Source organism: Desmodus rotundus, chromosome 13 (genome assembly GCF_022682495.2).
Source record: "Desmodus rotundus isolate HL8 chromosome 13, HLdesRot8A.1, whole genome shotgun sequence".
Lineage (NCBI taxonomy): Eukaryota > Metazoa > Chordata > Mammalia > Chiroptera > Phyllostomidae > Desmodus > Desmodus rotundus.
Genome location: NC_071399.1, coordinates 73539481 through 73551901, shown reverse-complemented (window position 1 = coordinate 73551901; position 12421 = coordinate 73539481). Strand labels below are relative to the sequence as shown.

General features: G+C 41.3%; 1 protein-coding gene across 1 annotated transcript in view; it reads right to left on the bottom strand.

Moving 5' to 3' along the window:
* The window catches only part of LOC123480510 (uncharacterized), a 94201-nt gene that overhangs the window by 31841 nt on the left and 49939 nt on the right, over positions 1-12421 (bottom strand). The window lies entirely within an intron of this gene.

Sequence of the window (12421 nt, the reverse complement as noted above, 5' to 3'; positions counted from 1 at the left end):
AGCTTTGTGTATACCCCAACTCTGAAGTCCAGTTTGAGGAGGGCCCACGCAGTGGCAACAAACACTAAGAACTGAGTCCTCCCACTCAGTGGCACCTTCCATTGTATTTCACCGTGTTTGACTTGGCCAACAACACACACACACACACACACACACACACACACACAGGAGCACTCTGACCTCTGCTGCCAGACAGCAGAACTCTCCCCACAGGTGTTTTTGCTTTCGTTACATTTTTCACAATTACGCGTGTGAACTTCACAGCATCCATAGCGATGCTTCTCAGCGTGTAACCCACAGTAATTCCCACGATGGCCCACCAATGCTGCACATCTGCACATTACGTCCCCATTCGAATAGGAAAAAAGAGAAGGTAGGGCCAGAGGGTTGTGCCATCAGCCTGCTCCCCCGTTGCCTGCAAAGCAATTGCTCTGCTGGAAGCTCTGAGCCTTAGTCACCGTCCCCTCAGCACAGGGTGTCTGAGAAGACAAATGTTTACTGACATTCTCACATGTCAGTGTTCAGTTGGTGGCAAGAAGAATGGATATCAGGTGAAGAACTTGTCTGCCATGGGTTGATCATGTAAAAAGAAAAAATTTTTTTAAGGTGAGTTCACCTGGGTAGCTAGCTGTGAAAACATAAAATTAGATCCATAGTTCATGCCTTGGATGAAATCAGTTCCAGGTAGATGAATGGTTTTAAAGCATACAATGCAAATCTGCAAAATAACCCAAAGAAACTGGGAGAATATTTATCGTCTAGGAATGGGAAAGGTTTCTGTATACAAAACCCAGACACCATAAAAGAAAAGAATAATAAACTCAACCACATACAAAGAAAAAGTTTCTTGGTAGAAAGACAAAACACGGCCAAAACACAAACCAACACACACACAAAATGTGCAGCTCACACGCTAGACAAAATCGATTTCCTTAACTAATAAAGAGCTCCGGCAAGGCAGGAGGGTCGGGGATGAAGAGACACAATTGCTCTTAAACATTAAAAGATGATCGATCTCGCTTCTCGGATAGCTACAAAAGCAAAACTGCTAGGTACCATCTTCATCTTTCTGACTGACCAGGAATAAGAACAGAGGTAGGACCCTCTCCTACGCGGCTGGTGGAACCTAATCCTCCAGAGAGGAAACCTCCATCCTACCATCATTACCTGCGCACGTGCAAAATGACCTGTGCCCACTGTTGCTCCCCGAAGCATGGCTTCTAACTACAAATATCAGAACTAACTCACTCGGCTATCAGAACAGGTCAAGTTAGATAAATTCTAGTTCCACCATTCAATGAAATGCAATAATCAGAAATATTAGATGCTGCAACTGTAAAAAAGCTTTTTAAAAGCCCTTTATGGGCCAATACATAAGGGCAGTTCAGGTATACTGTTACATACCAAAACCAAGGAACGAAATAGTATATACACTAAGTTTCCATGTGTACTTTTAAAAATTCGGCAATGGATGAAATATGCTGACTGCCCAAGGCATTCGGATTTCTCAGAAGCCATTTGGAGATTTGGTTCACTTACTTCGCACAGTTACCTGCCCTTCCCACCAAGCAGTGTGACAAGTGGAGGTCATGCGGACTTTCACACAGGAGAGCAAGGCGGCAGACCAGCTGCTCCACGGCAGATTTGATACATTTCACTCCTTCGCTGAGCAGTGTAGAGTCCAAAATGTCTTTACTACATATTTACCCAAATATAGATCCATGTTTAAACAGATTTCTATTATAGGAATTGAACGTGGATGGAGAATTGGCTCCCATTTAATATTTGATGAAATATGTTCACCATTATCTGGTATTAGGAGCACAGTGACACTTGACGGCTTCATCGAGGCTAGAAGGAACAAGGAGAATTTGTGTCAAACTAGCTGGCGTGCCCTGGCTGGCGTGGCTCAGTGGATTGAGCACCAGCCTGCTGACTGAAAGGTCGCTGGTTGATTCCCTGCCAGGGCACATGCCTGATTGCGGGCTAGGTCCCCAGTCAGGGGCACGCAAGAGGCAACCAATTGATGTTTCTCTCCCTCTCTTTCTCCCTCCTGTCCCCTCTCTCTGAAAATAAAAAAATCTAAAAAATTAAAATTAAAAAAGATAATAACTAGCTGGTTTGGTTGAGGAGAGCATACTGGGAGGCAGGAAGTGTTCTATTTCTCAGTGGAAGAAAATAAAAGAAGCAGGAATGAGCCACAATAGCTATTTTGTGACTCAGGATGAGCCCAGAAGGCTACAGAATCTCAGCTTCCCCTCCTTCCGTCTACTTTCCAATTCACACACTATTTCAGCCAAGTATCTTCCCATCGAATCACACTTCTCTCCTACTAAGAAGAGAGAACCAAAAAGGGGAGGTTGCTTATACATGCTAAACTCTCCTGCTTCTCCTGGACAACATTCTTAGGACCTTTTCCTGTTCTAAGGGCCTGTAAAGGGTAAACCTTAGGAAGCCAAGCCTAGAGTGTCCACCGCAGGCAATCCCCCCAGCGCCTGAGAAAAGCCAGACATAGCTGTAAGGGAAACCTGGCACCAGAGATGTTCTCTACACCCTTGGCACGTGGACCCCTGTTTCCACCAGATCATGGACCTCTCCTATATCCTGAAACCTTTGCTAGCGAGCCACATGAAGTCTTCGCTGCAAGCCGAGTACAATAAAAGGTGCTCCAGGGAAAGCACACCCAAAATAGAGAGAAAAGTGAGTCCAGTTGCCATGGAGCTCATAACCACGCTGGGCTCGAAAGCTCTGAATGCGTGCATGCATGCCAGCCCACACAGGCAGTCCCTGGAGTTTCAACAACAGAGCAGCTTTCACAGACTGAAAACGCAGGACAGAAGCAGAAGGAGACGTATGGCAAGTGGCCTGCGGCAGAGGAGGCCAGGCGGGGCAGTGTGATGCCTTCCTTAATCTTATCCCCCTCTATCGGGCAATCTCTCCCCCTTATCATCCAGACTTCCTGAAAGAGAATTCTATACTCCCGGTCCTTACCTCTGCATCTCCAATTTACTTCTCAGTGAGTCCACTATGTCTGCCGCCTCACTCTGAAATGCTCTGCCACACCAGTGAGCTCCACATTGGGAGATGAGAGATTTTTTAGTCATTTATTTTGGGTTTTATAAATTATTTTATTGTTCAATTACAGTTATCTGAATTTACCCCCCACCACTTCCTCCCACCCCTTCCTCCCACCCCAGCCATCCCCACCCTTGCTTCCACCCCCTCCTTGGTTTTGTCCCTGTGTCCTTTATGGTTGTTCCTGAAAACCCTTCCTCACTTTTCCCCCATTATCCCCTCCCACCTCCCCTCTGGTTACTGTCAGTTTGTTCTTTATTTCAAAGTCTCTGGTTATGTTTTGCTTGCTTGTTTGTTTTGTTGATTAGGTTCCAGTTGTAGGTGAGATCATATGGTATGTGTCTTTCACTGCCTGGCTTATTTCACTTGGCATAATGCTCAGTCATTTATTTTGAACTTCAATCTGATACTGTTTATTTCAAGGTTTAACCATTTGTAGGTCAAAAAATCTTTCTGAAAATTTGATGAATGCTATGAACCCTCACCCCAGAAAAATATCACACACACACACACACACACGGTGGGGGGGTTCAAAACCCCCCTGAAATTTAATTCTGCACCAACTAGGTTATTATATCCCAGGTTAAGACCTGCTGAGCACTGTTGTATACATGTCAACCACTATTATCTATACCTGAAAATAATATCAAATAATATTGAATGTAAACTATAATTGAAAAAAAAACTGCTCACCACTGGCTTGGTTTCCATGACAACTCTCCCTTACAAGTTACTCCACTTATATTTTGAATCTTCCTTCCCTCTTCCTAGGCCTCCCTCTTAAACATGGCTGTCCCCTCAGGTTATGAATTCCGGTCAATGCTTGAATTCAAAACCTCCCTCCCCACGGTCTCAGTCATTATCAGCATGCTTAGAATTCCTCAATCTGTATCTCTGGCCCAAACCACACCTCTGAGATTCCCACATCCATCACTACTACCACTTGGTGGAAAACTCCACTTTGTAGAATTCCATTGTGTAAATGTACCATACTTTTTTCATCCACTCATTTGCTGATGGGCACTTAGGTTGCTTCCAGTACTTGGCTATTGTAAATTGTGCTGCTATGAACATTGGGGTGCACAGGTTCTTTTGGATTGGCGTTTCAGGGCTCTTAGGGTATAATCCCAGCAGTCGAATAGCTGGGTCAAAAGGCAGTTCCATTTTTAGTTTTTTGAGGAAATTCCATACTGTTTTCCACAGTGGCCACACCAATCTGCATTCCCACCAACAATGTACTAGGGTTCCCTTTTCTCTGCATCCTCTCCAACATTTGTTTGTTGATTTGTTTATGTTGGCCACTCTGACCGGTGTGAGATGGTACCTCATTGTGGTTTTAATTTGTATCTCTCTGATGGCTAGTGATACCATATGATCTCACCTTTAACTGGAACATAATCAACAGAAGAAAAAAGCAAACCAAATATAACCAGAGACATTGAAGTTAAGAACAATCTAACAATAGCCAGAGGGGAGGGGGGAGGGGACTGTGGGGAGAAAGGTTTTCAGGAACTACTATAAAGGACACATGGACAAAATCAAGGGGGAGGGTGGAAGCAGGGAAAGGAGGTGGGTTTGGCTGGGGTGGGGTAGAGGGGTGGGGAAAAAACACAGACAACTGTAATTGAACAATAAAATTTAAAAAGAAAACTCTACTTTGGTTACTGACACCCTCAACATGACCAAAACTAAATTCATCATCCTCCCTGTCTTCCCCACCCCCACTTAATTATGGTGTCTTTATAATCTCCTTGTCTCAATTATTAAAGCCAACAAAATATCATGATTCCATTTCTAGGATGGCCAAGTACCTCCTATCAGACCAACTCTCCCACAGATAAAAATGACAAATTTAGCACTTATAGATAGTTTTTCTTCATTTTTTTTCGGAAGGCACTGGAGAGCAAATGAAAGTGAACAGTAACGGGGGAAGAAGGAACCACACTAGATGAGCTTCCAGTTGTGTAAGGTGTATAACCTGAGGACAGGCCCAGTCTGTGCCATGCAAGCCGCTCGACTCTGGTTGAAACACAAGCAGGTGAACGCCCGCGTGCACACACAGTGTGACTGGGCTCAGACTGGAGGACAGAGTCCCAAACAGCCTCAGTCACTGGAAAACGAGAGGGAAATTTGAGGCAAGAGAGAGCTAGAGAGAGAAGTATAGAACTCCTTCCAAATCTCTAGATGTCCCCCAGACCACAGCTGTGCAGGTGTGATCCCCAGATAGTCTGGCGGAGGCAAAAGGAACCGAGCAGAGATTTGAGCTGCCTCCACCACAGAAGCAGGAGAATCTGCAGTTTGAGTCCAGCCACAGTCAGTGCCTGCTTTAACCGAACAAACAAAACTACCATCTTTTTGGCAAAATGTAACACACTTGAGAGTTCCCACAACATGTCATTTATAATGTCCAAGATACAATCAAAATTACTTCGGATGAAAGGAGCAGGAAACAGGGGCTCATTCCCAAGGGGAAAAGTTATCAAGACGCCAAGGTATTCCAGATGCTCTAATCAGCATCAAGCATTTTAAAGCAGCTACCATTGCGATACTCAGCTATGGAAAGGAAAAATGCTCAAAACAACGAAAGGAGAGCTCGGTGGAGAAATGTAAATGACAACACGGAATGACAATGACAACGAAAGTACCGAATGAAAGGTCAAGAACTGAAAAATAAAGTATCTGGAATAAAAACTTGGCTAGATGAATAAAAACTTCAGCAGAATGAAGCCGACGGGAGTCGGTGAACTCTTTCACGATAGTGAAGACATGCTGAAGACAGATCGATGTAAATTATTCGATCTGAAGAACGGAAAGATGAAAGATTTGAAAAAATGAATCTTAAGGACCTGTGGAACATTAAAACATGCAACTGTAATTGATGCTCCCCGGGAAAACAAGGGGGACAGAGAAGGGGTCAGAAAAGAGCACTTGATAAAAACAATGACGAAAAGTTCCTCAAATACAAGGGAACACATTTAGCGATTTAAGAAGATAAACAAATGCCAAACAAAAATCAAGAAGATAAACAAAGAAATACACAGACGTGATACCTAGGCACATCACTGTCAAACTGCTGAAAACGAAGTCAACACGGAAACCTTGAAAGCAACCAGAGACAAATGCCAGGTTGCGTACAGACAGGAGTGCGCTGATTTGAATTACAAGGCTCATCAGACGCAAGGGAAGCTAGAAAACAGTGCAACATACCTTTAACATGCAAATGAAGAAAGCCGTTCGCTCAGTTTACGATACCATGGCCGCGGTATCCCAGATCAACAACCAGGGAGGGAGCAGGACTTCCTCCTCACACAAAGCTTCCAGAACTGCTGACGCTAGTACTTAAGCTCTTTCTACTTGTACCGCCACTTCCATCCCAGCAAAACGTAGCTGGAGCCCTCACGTCTCTCCTGAGTTACAGCAATAGCTGTTCAGTCCCGCTGCCCCAGGCTGACCTCTAAGCTCTGGGTGTTTTACATCACCGCCCAATTTTCTAAAAACACCGATCGCGTCATCCTCTTGCAAAAGTCCCTCAGACACCCTACAGCACTCAAAATAAAATCCACTGTTTAGAACAGCATCCTCAGACTTTTGGGTCTCAGGACTCCTTTATGCTCTTAAAAATTACTGAAGGCCCCAAAGAGCTTTCATGTATTTCGGCTTATGTATCAATGGTTACTGTTTCAGAAACTTAAACTGAGACATTTTTCAAACACCAGAATCCACAAGGCCATATGCCATTAAACACAAGAGCAGTGATGTCATCACACAAAGCCTCTGGAAAATTCTAAGCGTACTCTTGAGAGAATGAAGGTGGAAAGGCACATAAAATCTTGGTATTGTTTTGAACTTGTAGACCCCCCCCACAAAAGAGACCGCCTGGGGTCTCAGAACCCACCGTGAGACCTGCTGGCTGAGATGCTTCACTCCAGTGCCCCACTGTTCTCTCAGCTCCAGCTAGAGTTCGGGGCGCTCCCCGAGAACACACTCTCCCTCCTTCAGGTGTGCACAACCTGTTTCCTCCCAGAGGAAAAGCCTTTCTGTTCCACACTTCCCGGCTAATACCTACTCATTCCCCAGACTTGGACTGAGCTGCCTCTTCAGAAAGCATTCCTCATCATTCCCCAATAGTCTGGTTCTGATGTCCCTTCTCTCCTCTCCCATAACATCCACAGCCCATCTGCATTATGGCATTTATCAGACAACGAAACCAAGAAGTATCACATGAGCTGTTCATGTCTGCGTACCCGGAATAAGGCTCGGAATTTCACTCATGCAGCCAACACACACCATGATCCTTCATGGATACTGATCTGATGAAGAAGTAAAGTCAACCATTCCCCCAAACTCTAAATGCAGAATTTAACAACAACATAGGCACTAAAATCTCGGACATTGCTCATAGCAATAGGTTTTCTGATAGGTCTCCTCAGGCAAGGGAAACAAAAGAAAAATAAGCAAATGGGACTACATCAAACTAAAAGGTTTTTCACAGCAAAGGAAACTATTAACAAAACAAAAAGACAATGCACTGAATGGGCAACATGTTCGATGATAGATACATCTGATAAGGGGTTAATATCCAAAATGTATAAAGAACTTATAAAAACTCAACACACACACAAAAAAAACCCAATCCCATTTAAAAATAGGCAAAGGACCTGGATACTCCTCCAAAGAGGACAAACAGATAGTCAATAGGCATATGAAAAGATGCTCAATGTCGCTAATCATCAGAGAAATGCAAATTAAAACACAATGTGATAGCACCTCACACCTGTCAGAATGGCTATCATCAATAAATCAACAAACAAGTGCTGGTGAGGATGTGGAGAAAGGGGAACCCTTTTGCACTGTTGGTGGAAATGCAGACTGGTGCAGCCACTGTGGAAAGCAGTATGGAGAGACCTCAAAAAATTAAAATGGATCTGCCTTTTGACCCAGTGATCCAGGCACTTCTGGAAATATATCTGAAGAAACCCCAAAACACTAATTCAAAAGAACAAAAGCACCCCTATGTTCAATGCAGTGTTATTTACAATCACCAAGACATGGAAGCAGCCCAAGCGTCCATCAGTAGCTGAGTGGATAAATCAACTGTGGGACATTTATGTAATGGAATACTACTCAGCAGTTAAAAAAGAAAAGAAAAGAAAAGAAAATTTTACCATTTGCAACAGCATAGATGGACCTTGAGAACATTATGCTAAGTGAAATAAGCCAGGGAGACAAAGACAAACACCATATGATGTCACTCACATGAGGAATCTAATAAACAACTGAACTAACAAGCGAAATAGAGAGAGACTCATAGACAGAGAGCAGGCTGACAGCCAGCGTCAGGGGAGGTTAGGGGGTGGAGGGGTGGAGCAAAAAGGAAAAACGCTCATGGACAACAGTGTGGTTACTGCTGGGGGGGAAGGAGGGATAAGGGGGATAAATGGTAATGTAGGAAAAATACAATTAAAACACTATTACTTCTTAATAAATCATAAAGAAAAATTAACAACCTTCCCAGCCAGGCTACAAGCATGCTACCTACTGTATTTCCCCATATTAAAATTATAAGGAGATTCTTCTTCATAACAGAATGTCAGTTAACGAAGGATGATGAGCATTTCAGAACTCTGAGAGTTCAAATGAAGTGCAGAAATAGAATTTGGGGACGCTGGGTGACAGGGATCATTTCTGATGAAGAAACAGCTTTCAAAATACTCATCGCCAGGAGAAAATTCTGAGATGATGTAGTGGAACTGAGAGGGCCGAATTCTCACAGAGAAGTGAAAAAGCATCCCAACTGCTTTTCACATAAAAGTTACAAAGTAAATAATGACAAAAATAAACAGGGAAGAAAATGGGAAAGATAAGCACAGCAACAAAGTGACAAACGTCACACCAAAGAGGACAGCTGCAGAAGGGTAGGGTCCCCGGCCACCCTTGAGTATTCTTTATTCACAGCCTAGGACTAGTGAATGAACAGGAAGGGGAAGGAGGAGAGGAGTCCTCCACGGCTTTTGCATTTTTCCCAAACTCTGGAACAGCCTTCTGAACACACACGGCTGGGACCCAGGACGGCATCAACAAACTCACATTATCCCAAATCGTCCAGAATACTAAAGGTCTCATTCTAGAACTAACAGCAAAGTTGAGAAGCTTTAGGAAGAATTCCGCTTTTTAAAGTTTCTAGACCCTGCCACACAAAGAATTAAAGCATTGGGGAAATCTCATTTTCCAAAAGGAAAATTACAATTATAAAAGAGCCATAATAATATCCAACTTCCAAATATAAACCAGTTTACTGTCAATTTTTTAGATGTGTTTCAGTGTAGGGTGTAAGCCTGGGTTATGTCAATAACAAAGATACTAAGTTTTTAATCTTTTTACTTAAGTTTTATGTTTTCTTTGATACCAATTTACATTTTAACACATTTTAACACATTTCTTGTACCAAACATCATTGGGAAAAAACTCCTCATCTTTTATAAATTTTCTTCTAAATATCTTCTAACACTTTTCATAGCTCCAAAAATAGGATCTTAATTAGAGAACATACACTTAATTGAATAACTGCTCACACTTGCAGAAATCCCCACTATACAGAGTGGACGAAAAGTAGGTTTACAGTTGTTCATATGGAAAATAATGCAATGATCAGTAAATAATAATACAGGAATAAATCCTGATTTGTGTACTCACACCTGTAAACCTACTTTTGTCCTCCGCTGCATCTATTTCTGGTTTCTAGCCTCCAACACTGAATAACTCCAGAACATATAAAATGTGGGACAAGTACAAACATACAAATTGCCTCTAAATTAGAACTCATGTCAAGTTAATTAATCCACTCAGACTAAAACTTATTAATTTACAAAATAAGAATCCAAAAGTAAATCTCATCTTTTCCCATTTAAAGTTTATAAGACATACAATGACTACTTCCAAATATCCAAAATATATAAAAATAATAAGTATACCATGGAAAGAAAATCATAGCCTCTCGAAAGAAACTATCGGCCCCGTCTGGTGTGGCTCCGTGGGTTAAGTATCATCCTGTGAACCGAAAGGTCGCTGGTTTGATTCCTGGCCAGGGCACATGCTTGGGTTGTGGGCCAGGTCCCCAACTGGGGACAGGGAACAGGCAACCAAATGATACTTCTCTCACACATCAATGTTTCTCTCCCTTTTTTTCTCCCTCCCATCCCCTCTCTATAAAAATAAAACCTTTTTTTAAAAAAAAAGGAAGTATCAGAATAGATTTGTTTCTGAACTCTAATTGGTTCTAAAATTTACCTCAATCAAAACCTTTGAAATTTTTCTGAAAGCTTTAAATTCCTAAAAAAAAAAAGTGTTAAAAAATCTAATAATGTATTTCCATCCAAGGATAAGATCATAAAAACAAATTTAAAGCTACTATGAAGCTTTTAATAAAACTTGAGAAGCCATTTTATTTCCTCAAAAACCAACAATACTGAAATATTTTATTCTATACATATATCTGACCATCATCTCATTATACTAATTAATTTATGGAAAGTACATTTTCATCAGCCATAGGGCCCCTCAGGGATGATGGTATAAATGAGGCTTGCCAAGTTGGCTACAGAAATATATTATCTTACACTGATTTTGCACTATGAATGCAAAATGTGTAGAACACAGGAATTATGAGGTCAAGAAATACATAACCCACGTAACACATGTCTAAGTGTTCAAATATATGAAGGTGGAATTAAAGGACTAGAAAACTTTTCTCTTTTTTTCCCCTATATTCTCTTAGCCAACTTGAATAGTAAAATGAAAATCAAGGCAACTTTTTAGATTAACAAACAACATTGAAAAATTCGTCAACAGACTTCTTCATATTCACCTTTCTCTGTCCCAAAATTACACTTATATTACATAGAAATTTTTAAAGATTGGAGCGCAAAGAGGAAATATCACAGAACATCGCACTGGAAAGAGACTATCGGCACAGGGAAAAGAATTAAGGGAACTTCTAGCAAGAAACTAGCTTTAAAAAAAGGTCCAGAAAAAAGCCTAACCTAAACAATATACATACCTTTAACACATATTTTCAAAGTGTGTTTAATTCCACGAGGATTAAAAGTCATAAATTACTTTTACATTCTCAGAGTATGAGCGAATTTCGATCCAAAATGGAACCAGAGGATGGGAACTGGAGAATCTCGTGCATACACTGTCAGAAAAAAAGAACCTGAGATGCCAGAGGCTGGTTTCTCAGAAATGCCGGATTCACAGAACACCCTGACCTACCTCCTGGCCAGTGAACACCGGCCGACAATTCTAGCCCCTCCTCAAGCCAATACACTGATGGTTTGGACTCAGGCTGGACTTCCCCTCTTTGCTCCCCTTGAGCATAAACACAGCCCACCCCGACCCCTCAGCAGACTCTCCTAGGGCTTGTACAGCATGCATTTCCCACATCTCAATTCCTGTGCTCCTGCCAAATAAATTCAATTTCTGATCATTTGCGTTTGCCTCAGTCTACCTCTTTTTTAGGCTGGCAATAATAACCAAACAAAAATGAAGCACATAAAGTATTTTTCTAATTGAAGACTATAGTTTTCAGCTATTAACCTCAAACACAAAACAAATTTTCCCCAAAAATATTATGAGCAGGAACACATATATATATTGTTGCCTTACAGAGACACTGAGGAAGACCCTTTCAAGGACCAGAAGTTATCTAAATTAAAATCAATCTTGTTATTGGATTCTAATGTATTATGAAGAGTTAGTAAAAAGAAAGTCAATTTTTTATTTGTCACATGTTGAGTTCTAGACGTGAATACATGGGAACAATATATTAATTGTTCCCTGGTCATTATGCTACCTGATTTCCATTATATAGAAAATCCTATTTATGTAAATATTTCAAATTTTATGAGAAGTGATACAGAAGTGTTTTGTGTCTTAAACATTTGATGTAAGACGACAAATAACCCTGAAACTATATCACACCAGTATTCAACATTAGTGCTGATGCCTCACAAGATTTTGAAACTTTAAAGGTTTTCATGTAAACATTTGGAAGTCCTACTTTGATTCTTAAAAAAAACAAAGTAATCAATAATTAAATTCACAGTACAATAAATTTTGTCACTTTTTCAGAAACTCAAAATTCAGAAGAATTTTGTTACTGCGCTTAGTTTTGTTGTTGTTTTTACCTTTCCGCGGTAGGCAAAGTCTTTATGCCATTTGTAAATGATTAGCTTAAAGACAATTAAAGGTAAGTCTAAAGCCGGTTTATCTTACAATTAACATTTGACCCAACCACGCTAGGACCGGTAGGACGAGCCCCACCAAACCATTGCCGCAAGGAGGTAAA